Here is a 20,269-nt window from a genome sequence, read left to right as displayed (position 1 = left end):
AATGAGCAGCAACTGAGAGAGAATATTAAAATAAAGTTGAGGGCCAGGTACTATCCTGCCTGTAATCCCAGAACTTTGCAAAGCTGAGGTGGGAATATTGCCAAAAATTCATGAGCAGTCTAGACAACTTAGTGAGACCCCATCTATACAAAAACGTTTTACGAAATGAGCCAGATGTGGTAGTATGCACCTGTGGTCTTAGCTGGTTGGGGGGCTGAGGCAGGAGAATCCCTTGAGCTCAGGAGTTCAAGGTTACGATGAGCTATGATTGCACAACTGCACTCTGGCCTGGTGGATAGAGCAAGTCCCTGTCTCTGAAAAATTAATTAATTAATTTGATTAAATAAAGTCACATCAAATTCAACTGACTAATAACTGCTCATTGAAACTAGAAACACCTCAAAGCCAAGGCATCAGCCCTAAATGTTACTATATCTACTCATATGGTCAAAATAAATTTAACAATTTCAATCCCAGAAGTGTTCATGAGGACCAGGTCAGATTATGAATAGGAAACTCCTCAGAAAAATAATAAAATATATGATAATAAGTAATTTGTTTGAGGGTTTATTTCCTTTAAATACAAAAAATTATCAGATCCAAAAAAAAAAAACAGAAGAAGAAGAAACACAGAAAATATCCAGGAGCCCAAGGAAATAATCCACAGTGGCATTAGGGCTGGATTGAATTTTCCAAATATTTGAAAAGTTGTCTAAGAAATGTACAGGCATCATTGGCCAAGGGCCACTAATGAACATGTTCAAATGGCTTTTCTGGATTTCCAGAGGATTTTAAAGAGAAGTTTCTCTCAGGCCCTCATCAGTAGCTCTGAGGAAGGGTTAAAGGTCCATTTCTTCAATTTTCTCTTAATTTGCTTTGAAAACATTCTCCTCCAACAGTGCAAAAAAGCAAACTAACAAATGAACAGAAAAGGAGATTCTCCATCCCAGAAAAGATGGTGGCACAGTGATGACAGGAAAATAGCATTCTAATGTGATTGACAGATCCATTTTTTTTTTTAATTTTTGTTGTGTTTAGATTTTAAATATTAACAGCTTATTATGTGATTGACCTAGTAGACAGTGTGTGTTTGGGGGAAGACTTGTGAATGTCAGTTCCATAAGGCCCACCACATCAAGATACTTCTAAAATATAAATATTATCATGGTCGTGGTAACACACTTGCCTTATTTAACCACATCTTCTGAAACTGTGACCTTCCAGAGGACCCAAGAGTCATTGCAACCCTACCTCATCAGGAAAGCAGAGCTATTGAGGTAGCCTCCCTATGCATATGACTGTGGGATGCTTAATGTTTCCAGCTCCTTGACCCACACCATGATTCCCAGATGCAGTTTTCTTAAGGGGACCCTCACAGTTTGAAATGGTTAAACTCTCTTTCCCCAAGTAGCTCACTCACTCCCATAAATAAAGTTCAAATGAAAATCTGCCTCAAGAAAAATTCTAAAAGCCCACTCCTTAGGTTCCTGGGAGATTTATGGTATGTGTATGCTAATCCTTGTTATTGCTGAAGTAAGACAAGTGAAATCAGCACATGGCTCATTAAGAAAAACCAAATGGTATAGATGTTAGCGTTTTAATTGTGGGCGGGTTTTCAGATTTCACAGAATGGCCTATTTAAAATAAGTTGAATGCAATACAAGGCGAATTTACGAGGAATTCTCTTTAATTGGGTCGACCAGTTCTTGGTTCAAACCTAGGAAAGAGAACAATTAAAGGTCCAGGCTTCATTTCACGGGTGGTTTTGGAAGGTAGTCTCATTACTTTATAGTCACAACTTGCATTCCCCGGTCACTGACGAGAAAGCTGAGAGCAAGGAGCTTTTCTGAAACCCATACCATTTTCTATTCTGATCCACTGCAAATGTTCTCTCCCCAAGGCACAGGAAGGACACATGGAGTGCATCTTGGCTACAACATATGGTGCTGAAACAGCAAGCTGATAAGTCTTTAGCAGTACTTGACAGTGGTAAGAGATCAATTATTGTCACATAAATATTAAAAAGCTCCCCTAGTACTTTGTTGTAATAAGTAAATTTAACCATGATAACTACCTCTCTGTTAATAGCAACAAATTTGCCTAGGAAACAAAGTGTCACTCCATTAGGTGTTCAATTAAATGCTCAGTTGGTCTGAGGCTGTGTTGCTGCTGTTCCTATTGCTGCTGCTTTCATCTGCAATGAAAGCGAAAACATGAAACAAGTACCTATTACCTTCCCTGGGGACCATGATTTTTCCATCCTGCAGGTGATACAAACTTTCTGAAGACTGCCAAATGTGGGTTTTGTCTGGGAAACTCTGACTTTGTCTCAATTTTTTGAGGAGATTGGATCTGGTCCTAGAATCAAGAGCACACACTCTTTTGCTCCTGAGGTTTCAAAAGTTCTTCTCTAGCAGATTCTAGCAATCAATCCACCAACAAGCATTCACTGATTGCCAACCTGATAGTTAGCTCAAGTCCCTTCTTCCCAAGGCACGGACTTCTCCTGGGCAGGCTTGGGGAAGTGGTGAAGAAAAAAGAAGCGTTAGCCAGGAGGCTGAAAATTCCACGATTCAGATGCTTACCCAATGTCTCAAGATTCTGTCTGTGGTCTGGAGAACTCAGTGCATTAATTCTAGTTTGAGCCACTGGGAAATAACTTCCCATTTCTCCACAGCTAGAATGGTGAAGCAGTCCCTTAAAACTGACTACAACTCCCCTGATTTGAGTTGTAATTAAGTTTACATTGCATTTCTAAGACACAAAAGCTCCAAAGAAAATAACAATATCAGCTTGTAAAATCAAAAAGAAAAATGTTTTCATATTTGGGAGTGTGTGCAGTTGTGCACAGAATAGGTGGGAAGATGTTCAAAGCACCAAGACCTTCTCGACCTCAATGAGAAACAAATACCAACACACATAGTTATAGAAAGTATATTTATATGACACAATAACAACCTTTGACTATAGAGTCAAGAGAAGGAAGTCCAGTCTCTGGAATGAACAGGAGGGAGCAAAGCAAAGTGTTTAATGGTTAAAAGCATTTACCTTGGAGCCGGCCTACCTGAGTTCAAATTCTAGATCTGCTACTTACTTGAGCAAATTACTTACCCTTTTTGTGACTCGGTTTCTTCATCTGGAAATGGGGATAATAGTAGTGTATACCTTGTAAGGTTGTTTTGAAAAATAAGTGAATTAAGTTTTAAAATTTTAATTCAATTTAAATTTGAAATCCTTTGAATCTTCAATTGCAGAATTATTTTATTGCAAATTTATCTTCAAGAAACAGCAGTTCTCACCACTTTGGAGTCCCCCAGTCTGTCTCTGCATTTCTCTGGCTAGAAAAACTCAAAGACTTTTGAGCAAAGATTCAGCTTTGTCGAAGTACTAGGTATTTCAAGAAGGGCTGAAGGTGAGTCCCTTGAAAAGGCAAGCCCTCACCCTCATACACAATGGGCGGTAGAGTGTGGCTACAGATCAGTCCTGAATGTTTGCACAGTGGACCCAGACCATTGTTCTGGCTGGGAGCAGTTTCTCAGGGAGCTCTCTCCTGAGGAGCCAGCCTACATGGACTGGCAGAGTTAGGGAGAGACTATTCATTTCGGGAGTGTTATTAATTGTTTTGACACCTGCCTCTGGCATCTGTACCTCTTGTGTAAATAAATAATTGGCTGGGGCCAGAGCACTGCCTGCTCTGAGATGATTGGAAGAAGTGCGGCTCAGGGAAACTCCCCGTGCTATTTGCAACAGTCCCTCTACATTCAAAACACATTTTTCTCCCTGTCCCCACTACTCCATTCTTTTTTTTAATGGGAAAAAAAGAAACCTGTCTTTTCTTCGTATTCTCATCCCAGCTGGTGTTTCTTCCCTCTCTCTTTTCCTTCCCCCTCACCCCACTTGGGGAAAAAAAAACGAAAGAAGCCCTGGTTTCTAGGCAGTTGAAATAATGCCTTGTTCTATGGTAAAGTCAACAATTTGGGTAGGAGGCGATGGAAGGGAAGGAGGGTTCGGTGAACCCCCTGGACTGAATGCAACCTCCCTGCCCCTTCTGCCCACGTTTGGATTGCTTGCCTTTCTGTATTTTATCTCATTTTGAGTACATGCCCTCAGAGGTCAGGGATATGGCTTCCTTTACACTGTGACAAGGTCCTAGCATCATCACAGTCATAACAGCTAACATTTGCAGAGTGTTGCCTATATGCCAATCATGTAGATCAGCACTGTAGACACTCTACCTTCTTCAATTTTCATGTCAGCTCTGGAGGATCGATACTCATGATCCCTCTATGGCAGATGCAGAAACTGAATCCCACAGAGGTCCAGTGAGCTGCCTAAGGTCACACACTGAGTAAGAGGAGGAGGCTGCAAAGCCTACAGGGTAACCAAGTCTCAGACTTACCGGTTTAGTTGTCCTTAGGTCACATTTGAGCTCATTATGAGTACAAGCCTTCAGAGGGCAGGGCTGCAGCTACTCTTCTACTAGTCACTAGCTTATTCGAAGCGGCCAATCCACATAAAATGATCCTCATGCTTGGGAACAGCAGCCCTAATCTTTAGTTTCTTTAATGGGTTTAGAAAAGGCCATTAATTCTGAGAAAGTCATTCTCCTGCCGTGTGCCTGACAAGTGAGAGGTGAGCTATATGCCTGACAGAATCATTCCGAGTCAAAGAACAGCCCTTTGTATGGAAGTATTCTCAAATTCCCCCCAACATAAAGTGAAGAGAAACATAATAGAACAAATTTCCGAAGCTATTTTTAAAAAATGGGGAGAGTAAATTTAGTGCTCATGAGAGTGAGGAACTCAACAGGATGATCTGGAGCAGACCACTGAGTTTCACAACTCACACTCTGCCAATCTCCTCCGTAAATACCCGGGCTATTCCAGGCCTGCTTCCTCTCTGGAGCAGATGCCACCAGTCTCGGAACATCATGGGGGTAGAGATGTAATAGGCAAAAGAGGCAAAAGACCATGTGGTGACACCATTGCACATTCATTTAGTGCTTCAGAATGTGCAAAGTGGCATCGCCTACACGATCTCGTTTGTTCCCCTTACATTGGGGGCCAAGTCTAGGCAGGACTGGTATTAGTACCACCCCATTTGTCACATCAGGATCACGAGATTCCATATGCTGACTGGACATGCCCCAGCTCCCACAGCCACTGAAGTAACAGAATCGGGATTTGGCACAGGTCAGCTGACTCCAAATCCCTGCATTTTCTGATAAAAGGATTTCAGAAGTAGGAATTTGGTTTTTGTTTTGTTAAAGTGCACCAGAGTATTCCTGGAAATGAACACGCCATTTTCAGTGTAGATATTAAGGGCCTGGCACATGCCCTATAGACTCCCTGAGAAGGCACACACTCTTATTGGGTTCAGTTAGGACATTTCAGGGACACGTGGCACCCAGTCAGTCTGCCATCCATCTCTTGCTTCAGTCTCCCTTTTCTCCAAACTCCTACAAAATGTAAGTGCAGAAGTGTCCTGTTCAGTTCAGTTTTGCACTTATACTCTACTCGATCTAATTTACATTTCATCTTACCTGCTTTGATGTTGTTTCACAAGTCCTGTATCTCCAAACATATTGAAAACTCTTACATGTTTTTTCCACTGTACCCAGCAATGTGATCATCAACAAATAATCATATGCACTCCACTTTATGGTTTCCAAAGAGGTTAGCTGCAGAGCCTCAGCAAACTCAGAACAAAGTAAATCAATAATGGCATTGAAAATTATTACCATTTACTGAGCACCTACTATATGCCAGGCAATGGGCAAGGAACTTGATGTGCATTATCTTATTTAATTCTAACAATGTTATAAGGTTGATACTGTTATTATACATAATCTGTAGAACAAACTAAAGCCTAGAGCAGTAATCCTCAAACTCCTTGCTGTTAAGGCAACTTTAAACTTATAAAAATCTTGGAGAACCCCAACAAGCTTTTGTTTATGTGTAATATGTATATGTATCTCAATACTTTGCAAATTAGAAATTAAAATTGAAGTTTTTAAAACCCAGCAACACACAAGCACACATTCCATTAGCCATCAGAGTGATGAAATCATCATTCATCATGGGGCCTCTGGAAATCTTCACTGTGTACATTCATGAGGGAATAGAAATGAAACAGGCAAGTAAGTTCTTACTGTTATTACAGAAATTGTTTGGATTTCATGAACCTCCTTGGATCCTCAGACCACACTTTGAAAACTACTGGCCTAGAGAGTTGATTGAATGTTCAAGATCACTCAAAAAGTTATCAGATTAAACCACAGCAGCATGAATCTAGAGGCCCTTCTTTGAGTCACTGGGCTATACTGATATTTATTTGCCTCATTCTGGAGTCAGGGAGAAAAGGGGGTAGGTAGCTCCATGCCATTAGGACCAATTACTATGGTGACAATAAGTATAAGTGTTAGGGAAGCCAGGCGGCATGCTGCATTCTTTGCTTAGGTGGGGGCAGCTCACTGCCCAGGGTCCTTGGACTTCCTTTCTCAGTCTTTCCCGAGCACAGAACAAACATCTTGCCTAGAGACTTGATTGATGGCCCTCCCTCTTCTCTACATCTCCTTTCTTCTTCCCCATGTAGTGGCAAAGAGCAGAAGCTCTATGACTCACTGATTTCATGACCCTGGACAAGCAATTTAATCTCTTTCTCATCTGTAAAATGGAGATAAGAATAATACCTAACTCAAAGGCAAGATTGAGAGAGCTAAACAAGATAATGTATGTAAAGTTTTTAACACAGAGATGGCCATATAGTTATATCAAAAAGAAGCAGCAAATACAACTACCACTAATAATCATAATCGGTTGACCATTTACTCTATATGAATTGGTATGCTAATGCTTTACGTGTACTAATTCATGTAATCTTCACAACCTTTAGGATTGGGGTCATTTTGCCAATGAGAAAATTGAAACAGAGAGGTTAGGTGGCATTACAAGGTCACAGAACTCCTAAGTGATGACACTAGAAGTCAAACGCTGGCTCTCTCATTCCAGAACCTGAGTTTAGAGCCGTAAGGCTCCCCTCAAAGAAAAGTCCAAGCTGCTACACCCAGAGGAAGCAGAAAAACAAATCCTTATCCTAAAATCTCTAGATACAACGTAAGCATAAGAAAACAAAACAGAGTCTTTTTCATCAACAATGTACAAAGGGCCAAGGAGACGAGGATTTTCAGGTTTGTGGATAGGATACCCACCACAGTTGCTCACCGGTGGCCAGATCAGAGCTCACAACATCCTCTTAATTATCGCGTATTTGTTTCAAAGTCTTATAACCTCATGCATGGTCTCTGCACCAAATAAATGGAAATCCCTTGCTTCACTCAATTACTCTTCATTGACTAATATAGTGGCTGATGTACTGAACCACAAGCACCTAGCTGGCTTTGAGGCAATCTTGTGGAAGCCGGAGTCCCTCACTGGTGATCTGCTGAGTATTGGTGGTTGACAGGCCACTTATTTTCCTGTCACTTCAAAGTGCAACGCAGAAGACACTTATTTCATTTTACTGCTTTGCAACCGAGATAGCCTAGGCAGTTACTGGATTTATGCTTCACTCTTATGTTTATTTCTCCTTGAAAAGCAAAGGATCCCTTCACTGCCGGCCTCAGTGACATCAAACCAAGTAATGGAGTGAAACAGAGAATGCAGGGGATCAGGATTGGACCCTAGGTGTATGAATTAAAACGCAGTGCAATATCTCCGCCACTGGTGTCAGAAGGCATAATTTGTATAACGAGCAGCTGCAGGCAATTGCTCAGTGTGGTCTGAAGCAAGAAGTTTAATAAAATAACAGCTCACATTGATTGAACGTACTAAGTATGCCAAGCACGTGTTTCACATGTATTAATTCATTGAGTCCTCACAACAGTGCTATGACAAAGGTCTTCTTCCCATTTTACAGATGAGGAAACTGAGACAGAGACCTGAAGTAATTTTGCCAAGGTTGAACAACTAGTAAATGCCAAAACTGGGATTTGAACCCAACTATTCTCACTCCAGAGCTACCTTCATGTACTATAGTGTCTCTGTTGAAGGAGGAAATGGTACAAAATAAACTACTTTCATATGCTGGATCTTGTTTGATGAGTCATTCATCTAGTCAGCAAATCATTACTGTTCACGTTATGTGTGCCAGAAATTATATCAACACTAAGGATCCTGTAGGTGAGGACAGAAGTCCCTGCCTTTGTGAAACTTCAAATCAAATGTGGGAGACAGACACTAATCCAAAGAATTTCACCAGTAAGAGTAAAATCACAACCGTGACAGGTGATACCAAGGACAATTATATCATTCTCAGAAAACAGATAATAGGAAACTTTGACCTTGAAGGAAGGAGGGGGCACACAATTAGAAATTCTTCCCTTAAGAAGTGACAATTGAGTTGCCATCTCAAGAGGTGGGGAAAGAGCATTCCAGACAGAAGGAACAGCACGTGAAAACTATTTTTTCTCCTTTTTCCCAAGCCTTTTTGACAGCTGCACTGGGCTCGTTCTCTGGCCTCCGTTTGAGTTAGATGGTTCACTTTATCATGGTGAGACAAACATGACAAACCTAAAAATAATGGCTTCTTTTTTTTAAAAAAAGCAGCCTGATTGCATAAAAAGATTTAAAACTTAGGGCTCACCATTTTATCTCTTTTCTCTAAGTGCCCAAAGATGAGCAGGGGTGTCAACTAAGACTAATTGTTCCAATTGCAGCTGAATTTCCACCTCCTTATGAACTGGTTCTAAAAGATCCCCTTTAACAAAGGTAAAAGGGCTAGTCAGAGCTGGAGGGGGGAGGCGGAGGTTCTGAGGGATGGTGTGGGAAAAAGGAAGAAGCTCCCTACTGGACTGCATCAAAAGCTCTTTGCTCCCAGTTCTTGTTCCCTCCAAGCACATTTCTCTTGCCCTTCTGCCTACTCCCATCTGCCCATTAACCTTGAAGCCTGTGCAGTGAGCAGGGAAATCTTAGAATCCATTTGAACTTGGGGCTTGGCTGCCAGCTTCCACAGAGACTTGGAATCAGGTTGTCCTTCCAGACAACAGGGATTAGCACAGCCCAGGGACAGAAACACATTTGGCAAGCACTTCCCTGTCCTCAGAACCCCCAAACCTGCTACGCCCTTCTGACATGAAGACCAAGCCACCTCCATCTCCTTACTCCCTAAAGCCCTTGAAGTACCCTGACATATCAATCCCTAATCTGATGTGCAAAAGGGCAGGACCCAAGCACATATGAGCTGGTTTCTTTTCTTTACTTATTTATTTGTGTATTTATTTTGGCAATAAATAAAGACTTAGGATACCCTTCTTATATTTGAACATGATGAGTTCTTATCCCGGCAGAAGTCACAGTCCTTGGGTTATTGATTTCCACTCTGAGAAACTTCCAGTCTAATGTGAGAGACAGACATTAACCCCAAAAATCTCACTACTCACAGTAAAATCACAATGGTGACAAGTGATACCAAGTAGAACTTTATGGTTCGCCATCTCCACAATACAGATATGGGGGAGTAGGATGGACTTGGTCTGAATTGATCTATAACATTCCCTTCGGTAGAGTGGGAAGAGCAGCAGACCCCTATGTAGTGATTATGAACACAAAATCAGACTGCGTGGGTTTGAATCCTAGCTCCACCCCTTGCTAACTGTGTGTAAACCTGGATGTCTTTTATAAACTTTAGTTACCTCTTATGTAAAATGAGGACAATAATGTAAAGTGGGGATAATAGTACTTAATCTTAGCATAAAGTTATTGTGGGGCTTAAATGAGGTGATACATGTAGAAGACTGTCTGAAACTCACTAAGCTCTCAATAATTCTTAACCATTATTCTTTATGAACCATGTGCCTTAATTTCATGAAGCCAATTAAGCAATTCAGTGAAGTACATGCAATCACACATCTACTGGTACCTGTGATCCTTTCTCTATCCCAATTATACAAGGTTAAGTACTAAATAATAACCTTGCTCCATTCCACATTTTTGACAAAGTTTTGCTACAAATACAGTATTTTGACCATTATTTTATTTTGGAGCTTGAGTTCTGTAAAGGGTTTTGTCATTTCTTCATTGCAAACCTCTTAAGCACATTAAAAAACATTTTGTCCTTGTATACAGTTATACAATAGATTTCTTACAAATCCGTATATATGGCCTCCCCCATTAGCCATGGTATCAGTTACCTACAGTCAACTTGTGGTCCAAAAACATTAAGTAGAAAATTCCAAAAATAAACAATTCATAAGTTTTAAATTGGACACTTTTTTTTTTCTTGAGACAGAGTTTCGCTATTTTTGCCCAGGCTGGAGTGCAATGGGGCCATCTCGGCTCACTGCAACCCATGCCTCCCTGCTTGAAGTGATTCTCCTGCCTCAGACTCCCAAGTAGCTGGGATTACAGGCGGACACCACCACACTCAGCCAATTTTGTATTTTTAGTGGAGACAGGGTTTCGCCATGTTGGCCAGGCTGGTCTCGAACTCCTGACCTCAGGTGACCCACCTGCCTCAGCCTCCCAAAGTGCTGGGCTTACAAGCATGAGCCACTGCACTCAGCCTAAATTGGACACTTTTCTGAGAAGCATTATGAAATCTCAGGCAGCCCTGCTCCACCATGTCCAGTACATGAATCCTCCCTCTGTCCAGCATATCCATGTTGCCTACTTGTTAGTCACTTAGTAGTCATCTCAGTGATCAGATCAACTGTAGTGATACTGTAGTGCTTGTGTTCAAGTGGCACTTATTTTACCTAGTAATAGATCCAAAGCAAAAAAGCAGTGATGCTGCATAATGTTATCATTGATTTATATGATATTTTATTATTACCTATTGTTGTTATCTCTTACTGTACCTAATTTATAAATTAAACTTTATCAATAGGGATGTATGTGTCAGAAAAAAAAAAACAGTATATATAGGATTCAGTACTAGCCGTGGTATCAGGCATTCACTGGTGGCCTTGGAATGTATCCCCCACAGATTAAGGGAAACTACTGCATGTAATTGGAGTTAAAATATACCTACCTTGAAGGAACTTTTATTCTTCCTTGTATAGCAGTCATATTGCATGCACATTAAACCCCAAGGTTAAGGTTTTTCTCATTTTTTTCTAGATTCTTGTGGGTCTGTGAGAAAAACCTGTGAAGACTTGTTGCTGTTTTTTTTTTCCCTGAATCAACAGCAACATTGATTTATAGCTTAATGGTGATCCCCCGAGTACTTAATAGCATAGATTACACTGTAATAAATTCATTTCCTCTAGACTTAAGTGACTAACATGCTGGTCTATTACACTGGTATAATAATATAGGAACTTTCTTCCTGGTTACTGAGAAAATTTCTAAGGAATTGGTACCTACTTAAATAGGAGTATTAAAAACAATTTTCTGCTGGTGGATTCTTTCTATAAATTAATTCTTACCTGGGAAACAAAAATGGATAATTTCATTTTCTAAGAATATGCTCACCATGTGCACTTGAACGAGCAGGTCTATTTATTTTAGTTAACCTTAATTATCCTTTAAACATTCAGGATCATTAGGAGAATTAAGATGTTTAATACTGTTCAAATACACTTACTAATGTCAAGATTCTCACTTTGCATTTTATCTTCTGGTTCCTGAATCTGGGTCAAATCTGCCTGCACTGCACATCTCCAAATGTATTTTATCCCTTTTTCCAGGCCTCAGGCCCCGTTATGTGTTAATCAGTAAAAGAAAAATCTTAACATACAGATGCTTGTACTTAACATCTGTCAGTAACCCCCTGATTAATGACTCCTGTGTTGCCTAGCATGTCCAAACATCATAAGGCTTGGCTAATGTTTTGATCAGGCCTGAAGAGCGTGTTTAAGAGATTCTCTTATGGACAGCTAGAGGGTAGGAAATAATCACATTGAACGAAGAGTCCAAGTTCTTGCAACTTGTAGTGAAATCTTTCTGAATATTGATTCCCTTTGCTAAGAAGCTCAGAAGTTCAAAGCAAGGACCTGAGGCCGTGGCTCCCCCTTGCCTCCTTCAGACAAACTGAACTCCTCCTCCTTCTAAATGAACAGGATTATGAAACAGAATTTTTTAAAGCGACGTTACCCCCTTGACCTCTTTTCAGGAGGCTCTGTTATTAACATTAACTTAAATTCCCTCCGACAGAACCGAGTTTTCAAATAAATTACACTCAGATCATTCCTCCCACTTCATCCTAGTGGTATTTTTAAAATGATGCAATGTGGATAATTTTGTATCTTAGAGTGAGGCTTTTAAAATTCATCCTCAGGTAAGTGAGCATTGCTCTGGACGAGTGGCAAGCTGGTATGGCAACTGACTGCTTAACCTACACAGGGCCTGCCACTGGTAGCTTAAATACAAAGACATTCTGTGGTTCTACCTGTCTCTTGGTCCTTACAGGAACAGAAAGGAGCCTCACCACATTCCAGAGAGCTGAGGGTAGCGATATTGCCATGTGGCGGATACACAAAAGTATTTGTCAAATAAATCAATGAAAGAATGAATGCCTAGTTTATTTTTAAACACAGAAAAGAAAGCAAGCCCACAGCTCCTCCCTACCCCCACCACCCCCATACCATGATGCCATTCCGGGAATAAGCTTCATCATCACGAGTTCTCATTTCTTCCTCAGAAACAGAGACTAGGCCTTTTGTATTTGACCAGTGAGTGAGAACATCAATGTACCTAGGAAGCCTTCCTTAATTAAACCAAAGGCTAAAAAAGAGGCCACTAGTTTGAACATGCATGCAGCCATTGGTAACTTTTAAAAGAGCAGTTCCAGTGGAGTGGTGAAGGCGGAAGCCACCCTGCAGTGGGTTGAGTCGAGTAGGTGGAAAAGCAGCAGAGGCAGGAAATGTAGGCCAGTCTTTTAAGCAATTTGTCAGGGAAGAAAAGGATGGAGAGAGAAGAGCAGCTTTAGGGAGAAAGCCATTCTTCCTGTTCCCCCTAACAAGGGAAAGTGTTTTCAGGAAAGTCATCTATTTTATTTGCACAGGGTAATCCCTGAGCCTTCTTTCAAGCCAAGGAAAATAAAATGAGGGAAGCAAAAAGGTTGAGGATGCAGAAAAAAAGAAGGAATAAAACCGGGAAATTTTCCAAAGAGCACCTGGGGTTAGTTTTGTCCAAGAAGTGAAGAGTGGAGCATACCTTCTCTTTGCAAAGATACAGAATGAGGAAAGGATGCATTGGCATGCAGAGGACTGTGGAGAAGGGGTGGATGTAGTGATAAGGATGTGCTAAGGACACAGTGAAGGAATTCAAGAGAAGCAGGAGTTGTGAGGCTCAAAGGGGGTTTGGTGATGGTGACTGGGAGAAAACAGAACATCTTCTGTTCTCCTCAAGGGGAGTCAGGAGAGCTGTTCAGGCATTTTCTGAACTAGTAATAGTAAGGGTCTGGCGTCAGATGAAGGCAAATGCTGTCGGATGACACACTAGTCTCCAGGATTTTGCTATATAAGTCTCTATACAGACAAATAACCCAGTGTAGCAATCAGCCCAGCTGCTATTTTCCTGAAGGAAAGACTAGGAGAATGATCATTTTTAGGCTATAGGGCTCATCAATTCTAGAGCTGTCTCCCTGCCAGTGGAGAGGAAAGGGCTACAGCTATGTGATTTACATAAAAAACAAGTCCTGGTCAATGAGGAAGATCAAGCAGGGAATTATTAGAAGTCACCCAGGCTTCCTAGAAACTTTTTTTCTTAATTTATTTATTATTATTATACTTTAAGTTGTAGGGTACATGTGCATAACGTGCAGGTTTGTTACATATGTATACTTGTGCCATGTTGGTGTGCTGCACCCATCAACTCGTCATTTACATCAGGTATAACTCCCAATGCAATCCCTCACCCCTCCCCCCTCCCCATGATAGGCCCCGGTGTGTGATGTTCCCCTTCCCGAGTCCAAGTGATCTCATTGTTCAGTTCCCACCTATGAGTGAGAACATGCGGTGTTTGGTTTTCTGTTCTTGTGATAGTTTGCTAAGAATGATGGTTTCCAGCTGCATCCATGTCCCTACAAAGGACACAAACTCATCCTTTTTGATGGCTGCATAGTATTCCATGGTGTATATGTGCCACATTTTCTTAATCCAATCTGTCACTGATGGACATTTGGGTTGATTCCAAGTCTTTGCTATTGTGAATAGTGCTGCAATCAACATCCGTGTGCATGTGTCTTTATAGCAGCATAATTTATAATCCTTTGGGTATATACCCAGTAATGGGATGGCTGGGTCATATGGTACATCTAGTTCTAGATCCTTGAGGAATCGCCATACTGTTTTCCATAATGGTTGAACTAGTTTACAATCCCACCAACAGTGTAAAAGTGTTCCTATTTCTCCACATCCTCTCCAGCACCTGTTGTTTCCTCACTTTTGAATGATCGCCATTCTAACTGGTGTGAGATGGTATCTCATTGTGGTTTTGATTTGCATTTCTCTGATGGCCAGTGATGATGAGCATTTTTTCATGTGTCTGTTGGCTGTATGAATGTCTTCTTTTGAGAAATGTCTGTTCATATCCTTTGCCCACTTTTTGATGGGGTTGTTTGTTTTTTTCTTGTAAATTTGTTTGAGTTCTTTGTAGGTTCTGGATATTAGCCCTTTGTCAGATGAGTAGATTGCAAAAATGTTCTCCCATTCTGTAGGTTGCCTGTTCACTCTGATGGTAGTTTCTTTTGCTGTGCAGAAGCTCTTTAGTTTAATGAGATCCCATTTGTCAATTTTGGCTTTTAATATCCCTGATGAACATCGATGCAAAAATCCTCAATAAAATACTGGCAAACCGGATTCAGCAACACATCAAAAAGCTTATCCACCATGATCAAGTGGGCTTCATCCCTGGGATGCAAGGCTGGTTCAACATTCGCAAATCAATAAACATAATCCAGCATATCAACAGAACCAAAGACAAGAACCACATGATTATCTCAATAGATGCAGAAAAGGCTTTTGACAAAACTCAACAGCCCTTCATGCTAAAAACGCTCAATAAATTCGGTATTGATGGAACGTATCTCAAAATAATAAGAGCTATTTATGACAAACCCACAGCCAATATCATACTGAATGGGCAAAAACTGGAAAAATTCCCTTTGAAAACTGGCACAAGACAGGGATGCCCTCTCTCACCACTCCTATTCAACATAGTGTTGGAAGTTCTGGCTAGGGCAATTAGGCAAGAGAAAGAAATCAAGGGTATTCAGTTAGGAAAAGAAGAAGTCAAATTGTCCCTGTTTGCAGATGACATGATTGTATATTTAGAAAACCCCATTGTCTCAGCCCAAAATCTCCTTAAGCTGATAAGCAACTTCAGCAAAGTCTCAGGATACAAAATTAATGTGCAAAAATCACAAGCATTCTTATACACCAGCAACAGACAAACAGAGAGCCAAATCAGGAATGAACTTCCATTCACAATTGCTTCAAAGAGAATAAAATACCTAGGAATCCAACTTACAAGGGATGTAAAGGACCTCTTCAAGGACAACTACAAACCACTGCTCAGTGAAATAAAAGAGGACACAAACAAATGGAAGAACATACCATGCTCATGGATAGGAAGAATCAATATCGTGAAAATGGCCATACTGCCCAAGGTTATTTATAGATTCAATGCCATCCCCATCAAGCTCCCAATGAGTTTCTTCACAGAACTGGAAAAAACTGCTTTAAAGTTCATATGGAACCAAAAAAGAGCCCGCATCTCCAAGACAATCCTAAGTCAAAAGAACAAAGCTGGAGGCATCACGCTACCTGACTTCAAACTATACTACAAGGCTACAGTAACCAAAACAGCATGGTACTGGTACCAAAACAGAGATATAGACCAATGGAACAGAACAGAGTCCTCAGAAATAATACCACACATCTACAGCCATCTGATCTTTGACAAACCTGAGAGAAACAAGAAATGGGGAAAGGATTCCCTATTTAATAAATGGTGCTGGGAAAATTGGCTAGCCATAAGTAGAAAGCTGAAACTGGATCCTTTCCTTACTCCTTATACGAAAATTAATTCAAGATGGATTAGAGACTTAAATGTTAGACCTAATACCATAAAAATCCTAGAGGAAAACCTAGGTAGTACCATTCAGGACATAGGCATGGGCAAAGACTTCATGTCTAAAACACCAAAAGCAACGGCAGCTTCCTAGAAACTTTTAATGCCGGGCTTAGCTCATTCCATCTTCCACATCTCTCACCCTATACCCTGAAACTTCACCATTGTTTTAGGACTCTGTTGCCTTCCTGCCTGTTTACCCAGAACATTCTCATAGCATACCAGTCAGCCATTGTGCCTGAATTCCCAACTATTAGAATCACTTCTTTGGGGTAAGGCTATGTTTAATGAAGATATGTTAAAATGAGAGAAATATGTAGCAACACCTGGGTACCCAGTGACACCCACAAGTACATTTGCATTGCGGTCTGTGTCACTTTAGCTTGCTGTCACCTTAGGAGCATAGGGCCTGGAGGGGGTATGGAAAAACATAGGGGTCTGGAAGGTTGCAGAACACAGGGAGAAGCCAAGAAGACAGACCAGAATTTGTCAATACAGTGTGGGAAAAATCAGGGATCTGGGCTCTGGAAGCAGCTCTCATCCAGTGTTTGGGAAAGGGGGCTGGAAGACAACTTTTCCCACTTTATACTTTTGTCCAGGTCCAATAAGAAGCCCTGAAGGACATTATTCTTATAAGAGCACATGGAAAAGGATTCATCTTCCTGCCAACACTAATGTCTTCCAGGTTAGTGTTCTACCAGAAGCGAAGCAACACTGGAAGAGCTCCCAAGGAAAGAGAACAGTTATTTCAAAAGGTTTAACCTATAAACTACCTCAATGTAGACCCATGACAAAAGAGTTACTCTGGAGGCCGGGGAAGGTCCCACTCCTGAAAAGTCATGTATTGACCCAAAATGACAAAGATCCAAACGCCCTGGATTAAAACTGTCACTTTGCTTTAAAGACAGATGCCTTAGGATTCATATACCCTTAGGAGGGGCAGCATCCTTCCTTAAACATACATTGTAATTTTAATGAAAGATTAGAGCCTATTCTGGGAGCAACACTTCCTATTGGCAAAATAGAAATATCTTTATTGTTTTTGTGATTATAGAGGTAATACATGATCTTCATGAACATTCAAATAATACAAATGTATAGAAAGTAAACAGTAAAAGTACATTGTAATGTCACTTCTCTAAAAAGTTGTTTATACACTTCCAGATTTCACTAACCTATAAAATCACTTCATTTATGCTATTTTGTACCTTAATTTTTTCACTCAACAATATATTATGGCCAGTAAGGAGAAGTGAGTTTCTAACAAATTGACTCTCTCACAGATAATAATGATAAATTCAGGACATAATACAGAATAACAACTACCTGAGGGCTCTGGACAGTAAGCAAAGGTAGTTCAAAAAAAGAAGCATTTCCCTGAGAATTTGTAACTGCAGTCTGACCCTCATGTGGGTTTCTGGTTGGGATTCATGCTACCTGTCCAAAAACCCTCAAGCAAAAAATTGAACTAAAAGTGGTCCAAGGTTGGCCGGGCGCGGTGGCTCAAGCCTGTAATCCCAGCACTTTGGGAGGCCGAGACGGGCGGATCACGAGGTCAGGAGATCGAGACCATCCTGGCTAACACGGTGAAACCCCGTCTCTACTAAAAAATACAGAAAACTAGCCGGGCGCGGTGGCGGGCGCCTGTAGTCCCAACTACTCGGGAGGCTGAGGCAGGAGAATGGCGTGAACCCGGGAGGTGGAGCTTGCAGTGAGCTGAGATCTGGCCACTGCACTCCAGACTGGGCGACAGAGCGAGACTCCGTCTCAAAAAAAAAAAAAAAAAAAAAAAGTGGTCCAAGGTTGGTAGTAACCTCCAGGCTACTGGCAGGAACAAATGCAAATCATCTCTGGAAGAATTCCAGCTGAACTCCAGTAGAAAATATACAGAATATATTACCAACCAAACAACTCCTTTCCTAGCTATAGACAGTGAAAAACTCTTATATATGTGCAGTGGAAAATATGCAAAATAATACCTATAGCATCAATACTTTTAATATGAAAACCACACCTGGCAATAGCCCAAGTTATTGAACAAATCAAAATAGATAAGTAAATTCCATGATAGTTATACCATTGAATGTCACACAGTACTTATAATGAACTACAGCCACATGCATCAACACGAAAAGATCTCAACAACATAACACTGAGCAAAGGAACAGTACATATACAGTATGATTTAACTTATATGAATTTTGAGATTATTATATATGTGTGATAAAAGTAAAGAAAATCAATGGAATGATTTTTCTGAATTTCAGAGTAGCAGTTACTGCCAGGTGACAAGAGGGATACACTCAGAGCAGACAGGTGACTTCAGAAACAGTGGCAATGTTCTATTTTCCTAAGCTGGGAGTAAAGTGCTTATTTTATTTCCCTCCATTTTCATTCTTTAAAATGTACTCATATGTTATCTACACTCTAGTAAGTATAATTATTTGACTGTATGTTTTTTTAAAATCCAATCAAAAAACAAAGGGGAAACTGGATATTTAAATAAGTTCTGAAAGAAACAGTGAATTTTTATTTTTTTAAAAATGGCCCTAGAGTCTTACAACTTTGAAGAATTCAGATTTTCTTACCTTGGGTTTCCGTACAGACGCACATGGGCCTGGGTTAACATGGAACAGAATGCCAAAGTGGGTCTTTGAAGGTCATCCAGACCAGCCCCCAGTCTTTTGGACAGATTGAAATAAATCTCATCAGAAAATAGAATAACTGACTATACATTACAAATTGTATCAGAAGATGAATCCATAGCCTCTTTAGTTAAGTTGCTGTAAGTGTGCCTTTTCTCCAAGTGGATCTTTATCATGCTTTCTTTATGAAAATGCATTATGAATATTTTCAAACATACAAAAGTGTGGAGAGAATACTGTAACTGACCTCATAAAGATCTATCAATGAGAGCAACAAGGAACAAAATGTTGCAACAAGTGCTTTAGTTATGTTGTTTCTATATTTATTTATTTGTTTTTTTAATGTGACAGAGATTCTCAATCCGTCTTCCAGGATGGAGTGATCACAGCTGTAACCGTGAACCCTGAGGATGGCCACAGTGATCCTCCAGCCTAGGCCTCCCAAAGTGCTAGAATTAAAGGTGGGAGCCATCATGTCCGACCCTGTTTCTTTATTTCTTAAGTATTTTAAAATAAATCTCAAGGATGTCATTGAGCCCCTACATACTTCCGTATGCATCTCTAAATGTACATACATTTTTATTACTCATTCATAATGACATTTCACATCAAATAAAATTAACAATTCCTTGATAAAACCTGGTGCATAGTCACATTTCCAAGATTGCTTCAAAATTTAATCTTACAATTATTTTGATGGAACTGCTTCTTTATTTTTTCAAATAAATTTTGTGTATATTTGAGGTTTTCAACATGGCTGCTATACAATATATACAGATAGTAAATTGGTTACTATAGTGAAGCAGATTAACATATCTATCATCTCACATACTTAGATTTTACTTATTTAACAAAAATCCCAATACAATACAATTTTGTGAATTTTAGTTCTCGAGTTATACATAAGGTCTCCAAACTTGTGCATCTTACATATCCCTTGATCTACATCTCCCTGTTTCCTGTCTCCCTTCCCCATCTCCCCTGGGCCCTGCCTGCGATAACCACTGTTTAATTCTCTATCTGTGCACTTGAGCTATATTTATTTTTATTTTAGAGACAGGATCTCACTCTGTCACTCAGGCTGGAGTGCAGTGGGGCAACCACAGCTCACGGCAACCTTGAACCCATGGGTTCAGGCGATTCTCCTGCCTCAGTCTCCCAAGTAGCTCAGATCACAGGCATGCATGGCCATGTCTGGCTAATTTTTTTAATTTTCTGAACAGACAGGGTATCGCTATGTTGCCAAGACCGGTATGGAACTCATGGGCTCAAGTGATCCTCCCGCCTTGGCCTCCCAGAGTGTTGGAATTACAGGCGTGAGCCACTGCACTCAGCCTATTTGAGCTCTTTTTAAAACATTCTGCATAAGTAGGATCATACAATAATTTTTCTTTCTGTATCTGGATTATGAAATGTCCACCAAGAAATTATATATATATAATTATATATATTATTTATAATTATATATTACATTATAATCACTTATAATTATTATATAATATATATAATTCATATATATGTATGTGTGTATACATATATATATGTCTTTAA

The sequence above is a fragment of the Macaca fascicularis genome, chromosome X (assembly GCF_037993035.2).
Source record: "Macaca fascicularis isolate 582-1 chromosome X, T2T-MFA8v1.1".
Lineage (NCBI taxonomy): Eukaryota > Metazoa > Chordata > Mammalia > Primates > Cercopithecidae > Macaca > Macaca fascicularis.
The sequence above is the reverse complement of the archived record's forward strand: the minus strand, read 5'-3'. Positions refer to the sequence as shown.